Here is a 9,875-nt window from a genome sequence, read left to right on the forward strand (position 1 = left end):
CTCTCTCCTCCTGGACCACCCAGCTCACTGCCTTCTCTCACCAAGGCCCGCTCGCCTGTGGCGATTCCAGGGTGGCATCCAGCCACTTGCTCTCCAACACAAGGATGGTTGCCCAGACACACAGTACAAATCACCTCAGGCCTTCTTCCCCACGGCAGGATCAGCCCTCAACAGGGACCCAGAACCCTGCATCCTCGCAGGTGCCATCACAACGCACGAAGGGCACGGTCACACCGTCCAGCAGAGAAAAACAAAGGCCTGTAACAGTGATGGCGAACCTATGACACGCGTGTCAGAGGTGACACGCGAACTCATTTTTTTGGTTGATTTTTCTTTGTTAAATGGCATTTAAATATATAAAATAAATATCAAAAATATAAGTCTTTGTTTTACTATGGTTGCAAAGATCAAAAAATTTCTATATGTGACACGGCACCAGAGTTAAGTTAGGGTTTTTCAAAATGCTGACACGCCGAGCTCAAAAGGTTCACCATCACTGACCTATAAAAAAGGCAATCTGGGCAACCAGTAGCATACGTCCTCGAAGTATTCATGCCCTCTGACCCAGGAATTCCATGCTAGGAATTTATCCTAAGGAAACGAGAACAGTTGAAAAATTTATGTACCCAGTGTGTTCATGGCAGTCTTGGTTATAATTCTGAGACAGAAATAACAGCATCAAAGACAGTGGTACAGCCACATGAAGAAATGTCACGAACACACTAAGATCCGTACCATGAAAGGGTATTTAATGACACAGCAAAATGCTTACTACACAGTGAAAGGAAAGAAAGGTTACAGTTAATGAGCTCCACACCTTGAAACACGCACATACGCATGGACAAGACGTCAGAAAGCATAAAAACCAATGAATGGATTTAACCGTCTTTATATTTCCACATCTGCAATCAGAAAATATTTTTATGATCAAAATCTTACTTTGATCCCTCCTCCCCCCGCTTTTTCTCTGGACTCCTTCCCTTCTATATTGGCTACTCTTCTTCAGAATACAGATACAGGCTACAAAACCAAGAATATCCACCTCACCTTCCTCCTCTTTAAGCGTTAAAGTCAGAAGCAGAGCAAGTAATTCCTCCCCTGCAAATTAATGCCATGTGTTATTCATAAAGCAAATGCTGGTGGTACCGGGAGATACGGCCAAAGTGGCGGACAAGCTTCCTGACCACTGTCACCACCAACCTTCACTGCCACCGACCCTCCAGGCCACACGAACGAGGCCGGGCTACGTGACTTTACCACGTCCCCACCAACAATGTACAAATGTACACTTCCTACTATTCTTACTTTTGAACAAAAGTCTTTCATTTTTGAAACCAAGCTTGCACATTTCTAAAGATATTTCTCATGTTTAGTAGCCAGCCCAGGCTTATCTAAGACGAGGGCCATGCAGAGCTGACAGGTCTCAAAAACAAGGCTGAGGAGGGAAAAGGTACCGGCAAGGTATGGACGTTCTACCTGAAGATGTCACAGTAATGCTTGCACGTATGTATGCACACACACCTACATATATGTGCACAGGTATATGTATACACACACACACAGCAAGAGTATAAAAATGTGAACCGGATACCCAGCAAATTAATGATATGGGTTATCTCCAGGGAGGGAGGGAACGATACCAGGTATAATGGGGACTTCTATCAGAAAATTTTTATTTCTTAAAAAAAAAAACCAACAAAAAAAACTGGTCTGAAACAAATATGAAAAATATTCACATATGTTCATATTCATTTGAATAACAGATACACAGGTGTTCATGATAAACACTGGTACTGTTTTATTTTCAATTCTTCAAAGCAATGAAGGAAAAAACAGATCACAGAAGACAAAGAACCCCAGACTACTTCTTCTGCTGTTTATCTCTCTTCTGAGATAAAGAACACTATTTGGAGGGCAAAGGGGGAGAATGAGGGACACCTGTAATACTCTCAACAATAAAAATTTTTAAAAGCCCAACGAAAACAGTCACATCAGCTAATAGTGACAGCTAACATGTAATAAAAGCCTACTCAGTGCCCCCTAAAACGAACAACAGTTTGAGTCTGCTGTGCCTTCTAACCACCGTGAGAGACCAGAAGCCAGAAGAGCCAAGTTCAAGGAACTCACAAAACAAAGCTTCCCTGAGGTGATCATAACTCTAAATCGTGGCCATCTCTGGTCACTGTGGGGCTGTAGAGTATCGGGCTCCCAGGGCCCATCCTCTTCTTGATGGGTGCGAACTCAGAGGCCCAGAGAAGGACCGCACCTGCCCCAGGGCAGAGGAGGTGTTTCTGCTGTTCGGGATGCAGAGGAGCCACTGGGAGGACTGAGCTCTCCCCGCCCTAGGGGAACTGGCGGAAGGCGCTCTTCCAGACATCACTAGGCACGCTCTGTAGTCCGGGGCTCCCATGTGAGGGCGCAGCAGCATCCTCTGCAGGGCTTAAGACGGAGGCAGGGCCTCCACAGCAGGTCTTGAGAGGGGCTGGTTAGAGACACAGACGCAGATGTGTTTCTAACAAGTTCCCTCCTGCTGGGCCGGGAACCCCCCTTTGAGAACCACTACTCTAGCCCACTGATTCCCAGCATAATGGGAAGGATGGTAAGACTCAACAGCTGGGGAACTTCTGAAAATACAGAGTCCCGGCCCCAACCCCAGAGGAGTCCAAGCCCCAGGCCAGGAGAAGGCCTGAGGTCCTGGCTGAGACACCCCTGGCCCTGTGCCTCCCACCCACCTTCTGTCTTCTGAGAAAGGTCAAGGACAAGGTCTCCACAGGCTTTCAGGGGCAAAACATAAGCTTCTTGCGCAACAAGACCACGCTATTCGAGAGAGACGCCGGCCTTCCTAACTACCCCGGCCCCTCGGTCCCGCAGGAAAGGACGGGCAGGGTGAGAACCACTGCCTGGCAAACAAGGCCCAGGGCAGGATTCCGTGACCCTGACGTGTCTGACTGAAAAGCCAGGGGCAAGAGGGCATCCCACACTACTTGGGGATGACCGCTCACCCTCCCTGGTCAGAGTAAGGCATGTTTTGTCTCACTTCATCCACGCCCCTCACAACAGGGGGCGCTGGGCAGCACTTCTTTGGAAAACGTGCTTGAATGTCGCTTGACAATAATGACCAATTATGCGTCAGCCACAATGTCAGGTGGGAGGCAAAAAAGACAGGATATGCGATTGTGTATAAGGCACGACCACGACGGCGTGAAACAAAAACTATTCATGGGAACACTGGGAGGAAACGCTCAAACTGCTCACGGGGATTGGCTTTCAGTGGTGGGATCCTGGGGGGGTCTTTTTTCTTGCTACCTGTTTGTTTTCCACGCTGTTTATAAAAAGCACGTATTACCTACATGACCAGGACTTAACTTTACTTTATAATAAATCAGAAGAAAAATACACACAGCTCAACCTTGCCCACGCCTACCGGTGTCAGCCCAGCGACAAGCGTCCTGCGGCGGAGGCTTGGTCCACGTGAGCAGGACTGAGGCGGGGACGCTCTGCGGCCTTTAGCAAGTGCTTCAGCAAACATTTACACTGGGCGCTGGGCTGAGGCTGCCACGCACCTGAGCCCTGCCCTCGGCGCAGAAGCCACCGTGCAGACGCCGAGCTAGGAGGCAGGGTCCTTCCTTCTACCGAGATTCTCTCTGGGCCCTGAGGGTGGACTGGCCGTCTTTTCCTTCCCGAAGTGGTTCCCGTGCTCCGGAGCTCTACACAGTTCCCCAAGAGCAGCAAACTGCCTGCAACTCGACAAGGTCCCCAGCAGTGCCGAGCCCCCTTGGCCAGCCCAGACTGCCCAGCAGGGCTGCTGCCCACCATCAGCGTGCACCCTCCCCAGCCAGCGAGAGCAGAGGACGGCTTGTGTATGCCACACAGCCTGCACCGAGCCCGACTGCCCGGGCTGCTCACGGAGAGCCTCAGAAACCGCACCTCCACCTGAGGCCCTCATCGCTGCCACAAGGGAGGGGCGATGACCTCCCAGCAACACCTGAGGTGGGAGGCCTGCCCGTCAGGAGTTCCACGTTGACATCTCCCTGGTGTTGATTCATCTGAAACCAGGTAGAACAGGCCTTCGTCCCAGCAACTGGGGCAAGTGCTGACTGTGACAAAGGACAGGACTGTCTTGTGCCTCCCAGACTTCCTCCATCAACACCTTTTCTCCTGTCTCCTTCCCATAATCCTCCCATCTTGGAAACTCAGTTGCCCACCATCCGTCCACTCAGGTGCCATTTCCTCCAAGAAGCCTTCGCACATGCCCCCCATGCAGCCCGAGTTAGGGCTCTTGTCTATGGCACTGTTGGCCCCGTCCGCTTCCCTGGCACTAGCACACAGCATCAAAAGCCCCTGCTTACCATGAATGGTGCCTGCAGCCAGGAATCAAGCCCCTCCACGCCCAGACCCAAGTTCCCGGGCAGCACCACCGCCTCTGCCCAGCTTCCCCTGCCCGTGGCTGTCACAAGGGCAGCACTAGCTGAAACCCACCAGCCTGTAGCATGCCCGGCCCTCAGTGTGGCTCCCCCCAGACAAAGAAACGAAGCCACTTCGGCCCCACAGTCCCCGCTCTCCCAGGCCCTGCCCTGGCTCCTGGCCCCTCCTCAGCGCAGCTGGCATTTCTAACTGAAAGGATGGGGCTGGTTGAAAGCCTCCCAGAGGCTGCTCGGAGAGTCACGGTGCTGTGCGGCCAACAGGCCATGGAATGAGCACAGACAGTGTCTGGCCCAGGATCTCAGTGAAACCTCGGCATGAATCTGGGACTTGTTGATGGGCACTGAGTGGTTCTTAAACCATGTTCCCTGGGGTCCCAGGAACCCACAGGGATGCCCTGAAGGGAGAGGGGGCTGAGCAGAAGACACCAGGGGCCCCCAACCCCCAAGTCAATCAGAGTCATTGGGTGTCACCTGAGACCTTAAAAAAACTCCTATGGGGGGAGGGGGAAGTTTCAGTGCTCAGAAAAAGTGTGAAAACCAGGGCCCTGCAGGGCAGTTTCGGTCCATATTGCATCAGCGCTGGCCATATAAAGACCACAAATATCAAAGATTTCACCCCACCTTCCCACGGCTGGGGTGGGGATTTTAACAGCCCTTCCCCATCAGGTCCTCCTACCACGGACTCTGCTAATGAGGTGTGGTGAGCACGGACAAGCGGGCATTCCACACGGTGAACTCCAGCGCTCCCGTCTGCAAGCTGGAGGCTCGCCGATTACAGTCCTGCCCCAACATAACCCTTCTGTGGTCCCGTATCTCCTTCAACCCCTTGAACTGCTGCTGTACAAAGACGCGCTGAGCTCTGGGTGATAACCACCTCAGGGTGCCCCTCCCGGTGCCCATGCCAGCCACTCCCCGAGTGACTGGTGCTTGGGGCCACAGTGGCGACCCAAGGCTCATCTCTGGGGCCCTCACAGCACCAGACCCAATGCCTCGAACACCGCTCAACCGACATTCCCTGGACGAGGTAAAGCAATTCAACATCTGACCCTCCTCACAATGCAAAAAACAGATGCCAGTGAGAAAACACACCAACTGTCAGCAAGCAGAAGCCTGACCGTGAACACATTTCCTCCGGGCTTCCTGTGGGGAAACCGTTTGAGTGGCGGCACTGCCAGGAGCACAGGACCCCTGGGGAGCAGAGAGCGGCCCTTACCTGGTAGTAGGTCTTGATGTTTCTCACCAAGATGGTCAAGTTCTGAATGCGGAGGTTCACGTCGTTGTTCACGTGCTGGTTGATGCGCTGATTAGTCGGCCTGGGGTCTCTAGGGGAAGAAACGCGAGAATGGAAATGGCGTCTCCAAGCGCTGACCTCACCTCCCTTCCCAGCGCTGGGCAGTCCTCGCCAAGCCTAGGTGAGTGTGGGGCTATAACCAGTGGGGCTCCAGTCAAACCCTAATTCTGCCCCTGCTGAGCTGTGGAACCGAGACACATCACTCCTGCTCCCATAAGCCCCTACCCTCCTCAGGCCCTTAACCAATGGCATTTCCATTCCCACTGCTAGCAGCACCCCTCAACCACCACCAAATGCAATGCAGACCCAAAAAGTTACAGGGTAAAAATCAACAACCTACCCCAAAATATATTTCAAGATTAAAAGCTGAACACACGAAAATATGAGTCATCAAGAAAGTAAAAGGGGAAAAAATGGTCCATGTTCTGACTTAAGTCAATAAAAATCATTAATGTTCTACTTCACATGGGTTCCCTTCCTCTGTCACCAGCATCGGTCTCACGCTGATCCTGCCTGTGGTTTACATTGTAGGGACACGATTCCACCGGGACAAACGGACATCAGTCCGTGGCACTATCTGGTGTACCACGCAGCCTACGGGAAATGCTAACCGTAGCGAGACAAGTGATGCACGGGGGAAACCCCCAAAGTGTCATTTATTTTCCGCTCTCGGGCAAAAGTCCGGCCTGGTCATGATGAAAGCAGTCATCTGAACCAAGTGACTTATAATTTCACTCATCTGTGTCTGTACAGGATGCGTCTCAAAAGTCTCCGTGTGATAAGGAAGGTTTCCTATCTGACGAGAACAGACATAACAGGACAACTCAGCTGCCACCTCTCCTGCTTTTCATAACAAAGCCCTCCCCCACGCCTTACTGTCCCAAGACACAGGAGGGAGGTCTAATTCAAATGAGGGCTGTCTTCATGGTTTCACCTGTCACCCGAGCCCTGTGATAAGGGCGCTGAGCCTCCTGGGAGCTGGTCTGATGGAAGAGAGGCAGGCAGGCCTCTTCCTCTGTCGGCGGTAACCCGCCCCCTCGATACATGAAGGGGGGTTGGGGAAGGTATGGAAATCAATCTCGATGACACTCGGCTCATTTGGAGTCAATAATTAATACAAAATTGACAAACAGGAAAAAACACACAACTATAAGTAGAAATCATTTCAAATGTCACTGGAAGTACATTTAAGAAAAACAAACTCTTCGATTTCGACGGAGCCTGAAGGTTACAGAGACTGAGACTAGACCGCTGAGGGGTGAAGTGATGAGAGAAGCTGCCTTTCGCTCTCTGAGGCCAAGTTCACAGCAGGAAGGGACTTGAGCACCACAGTTATCCAAAATGTAAATGAAGCCCACGTGAAGATGTGAGCGAAGAAGGAGAATGTAGCAGGGGTCACTTTGCCAGGATTTGAACATTACCATGATGGAAATGACAGTAACGAACTGACTGGCCTAGCCAGGGGTGGGAAACAATTGGCTAAATTAATTGAGGAATTGTGCCGAAGCAATGGGACCACTGGTGGAACTAGCCTCGTTGCAGCCTTCCTTTGTTACTTGGGATGAAGCTATGAAGATAACCAATAGGCGTGTAAACGCCATTGAACGTTATCATTCCCTGGATTGAACGTACCCCTGCTTAGATCATCACGGCACTGGAACAGAGAAGAGTTCTATAGATCAAAGAAAATAGAGGAGAAGAGAAAGATTCTCAAGGAAAAAATCTGAGAAGGACGTGGAGCAATGAAGGGCAGCTAGGGAGGTGGCGGAGCCTGCCAATCTTTTAGCTCCGTGGTCGGCAAACTGCGGCTCGTGAGCCACATACGGCTCTTTGGCCCCTTGAGTGTGGCTCTTCTATAAAATACCACATGCGAGCGCGCACTGCACGTACAGTGCGATTGAAACTTCGTGGCCCAAGCGCAGAAGTCGGTATTTTGTGGAAGAGCCACGCTCAAGGGGCCAAAGAGCGGCATGTGGCTCGCGAGCCGCGGTTTGCCGAGCCGCAGTTAGCCAACCACGGTTCTAGCTGAAGGGACAGATGAGGTCTTCCATTTGAACTATCTTTCCTGCGCTGGTTCTTTCAGAAGTCCTAACATCTCACCATTTTAATTTTAAAAAAATTAATTAAATTAAACTCAGCCATGACTATTTGATAGCTGCACTATGAGGCCCCACCTTGCACTGTGTGTATCTGAACCCCTTTACTCATTACGTGCAATACTCAGCCAGGGATCTTATTCAATCACCCTATAGCCCCTAAAATAGTCAGTGGGTCCCGTGGGGAAACCAGAGGACCTCTTTTCAACTGTCGTGTGACAACATTTTTTTACTATCTCCTCACAGTAATAGAGTCTGGCCAGGCTACACATTTCATGTCCCTCATGGAACCTTTCATGCATAGAAAAAAAAAAAGTTAACGGTTCAGTGGGAATTAATTTAGGAATAGAGGAGGCGTTCAGAGTTTAAACAGCAAAGGCACTTTTAGCTGCAGAAGTGCACCTACCATTACAAAACGATTTACCTTGACGATGCAATTCTCCCTTGACGACAATACATTAAAAGATAACAAGCAATTTCTCAGAGTGACAAATGTGCTTCTTAACGTGGCAGAACTTAGGGAACGTGCAAGGCTTTTTCTTTCATTTACGTCAGACGGGGACCACCCCAGGGGTGCCAGGAGCCACAGGGCCTCACCACACACAGGGACGCTCGCTGCACCTAGAAGACACTCCACGCACCAGGGTTGGGTCCTGGGCTCGGACCATCTCTGCTTCTCCCATCAGTTCTGAAGAGCGGTCGCTAACTGAAACTACACTCCCCAAGAGCCCTGACGTTTACTATACGAGCAAGTAAACTAATTATCACGATCATTAATACTCCCTCCTTTAAGGCTCTCAGGGTAAAGAAAGGTTATTAGGAACCAAATCAAAACAAGCTGAGTATGGTCTGTTCCCACTCTGCCCGGGACTGGGTAACCCCCTCCCCTCCGTGCTGCGGGAGGTACATCAAGGGCTGCTGATTCCGATCTGGGTCACATCAAACGTGTCCACTCCCACAAGTGCGCGCGCGCGCACACACACACACACAGTTCTGGGCCCCACATTAATGACAACGATGATGACATTTGTTGGGCATTTTCTATATACATGATCTTTTTTAATCCTCTCCAAACCTATAAAGTACCATCCCCTTCTTACAGAGCCTGAAATGGAGGCATAGAGAGTTGAAGTAAGGAATTTGTTCAAAGTGAAAAACTAGTGAGTGGCAGAGGGGGGGATTTGAACTTGCCTGCCTGATGCTAGAATCAAAGCTCCTAGGTAACTTTGCTACGAGACAGTGAAAAATGTGTCCGACGTGAATCAGACACCTTCTTTTCCCTTGGGTACCTATATACATGATCTTTTTTAATCCTCTCCAAATCTATAAAGTACCATCCCCTTCTTACAGAGCCGGAAATGGAGGCATAGAGAGTTGAAGTAAGGAATTTGCTCAAAGTGAAAAACTAGTGAGTGGCAGAGGGGGGGATTTGAACTTGCCTGCCTGATGCTAGAATCAAAGCTCCTAGGTAACTTTGCTACGAGACAGTGAAAAATGTGTCCAATGTGAATCAGATACCTTCTTTTCCCTTGGGTACCAGGAGGTACCCAGAGACCGCATTTACAGAGGAGCTATTCAGCAAGTTTCCCATGCGTCTCCATCCGCGCCACCCAACGCCTCACTTCCATTCAGGAATTCTCCTAGACCGGGGCCTCCCCTGAAAGCTGAGCTCACAGGGCTTTCCTGCTTCCCGGCACTGATGTCACCTCACCGGGAGGCCGGGGCCAAGAGACTACTACCGCAGCCTTCTTCAGTTGCCAGAGACAATGCCCAGGTGCAGCCACGTGAGCCCCAGCAGCCTCCATATGGCTCTGAAGTGTCAGGTAACATGCCTCTTATCTGAGCTCCAGCAAGCCAGTTAGCATACTGCTCTCTTTTCTCAGGTCCTACCAGCCCCGGGGAGAATTGATCAAAGCAGGTGAACAGCACACAGGCGAAGCTCCCAGCATGGGTGGTACAGCAGAACAGCCTGACCTGCTGGGTAGCCGACATTTCTCCCATTTGGCAGAAGTGAAAACAGAAGCTTAGCTTAAGTACAGTGTCAGATGTGGGGCTAGGACGTGC

At 50.8% G+C, this 9,875-nt stretch overlaps 1 protein-coding gene and 1 pseudogene across 1 annotated transcript in view; one reads left to right on the plus strand and one right to left on the minus strand.

The window, feature by feature from the left end:
* The window catches only part of CCDC88C (coiled-coil domain containing 88C), a 102,279-nt gene extending 96,183 nt beyond the window's left edge, over nt 1-6,096 (minus strand). Inside the window, exons 1-2 of the mRNA XM_014543682.1 lie at nt 6,056-6,096; nt 5,638-5,746 (exon numbers count right to left, since the gene is read on the minus strand). The gene's annotated coding sequence lies outside the window, so the exon portion shown is untranslated. The remainder of the gene's footprint in view (nt 1-5,637; nt 5,747-6,055) is intronic.
* LOC106726921 lies at nt 5,767-9,839 on the plus strand (annotated as a pseudogene).
* The last annotated feature ends 36 nt before the right edge of the window (nt 9,840-9,875 follow it).

This window comes from Myotis brandtii, unplaced genomic scaffold (genome assembly GCF_000412655.1).
Source record: "Myotis brandtii unplaced genomic scaffold, ASM41265v1 scaffold332, whole genome shotgun sequence".
In the NCBI taxonomy this organism is placed as follows: domain Eukaryota; kingdom Metazoa; phylum Chordata; class Mammalia; order Chiroptera; family Vespertilionidae; genus Myotis; species Myotis brandtii.